Below are 487 nucleotides of genomic sequence, written 5' to 3'. Positions count from 1 at the left end.
CTGCACCTCGTTGGCCGGTGCCGGCGGCCACAGGAGCTGGTGGCCGCGACAGCCGGTGCCGCGCGGGCGGGGAGCGCGGTGCCTGGAGCCGCCGCGGGCGAGGCGGTGCATGGCCGGGAAGGGGGCGGTGGCCCGGCCTCTCCCCGCCGCCCCAGTTGCTGCGCGCGCCGGCGACACCGAGGGCTCGCCTCCTCGCCGCCTGCCCCTCCTCCTCAGAGAGACGCTGGTTTGTGGGAAGACGGGATCCCCTGGTGGTTTAGGACTTACTAAAGCCACGGACGCTTCATTCAAGCCCTTTGTAGAGGCTCTCACTCGTACGAGCTGGAAGCTGCGAGGAACAAGGGCGGAGGCGCGGAGTCTGCGCGGCTCGAGGCTAGGGAATGGGCGGGACAGGTTAATTCCCCAGCTGTCGGAACCAGCCCGACTGGTCCCGGAGCCGCGGTGCCAGCGAGAGACCCACGCTGTCGCCGCCAAGCGGCGCGGCCGG

This window comes from Loxodonta africana, chromosome 8 (genome assembly GCF_030014295.1).
Source record: "Loxodonta africana isolate mLoxAfr1 chromosome 8, mLoxAfr1.hap2, whole genome shotgun sequence".
In the NCBI taxonomy this organism is placed as follows: Eukaryota; Metazoa; Chordata; class Mammalia; order Proboscidea; family Elephantidae; genus Loxodonta; species Loxodonta africana.
Note: the sequence above shows the minus strand (reverse complement) of the source record.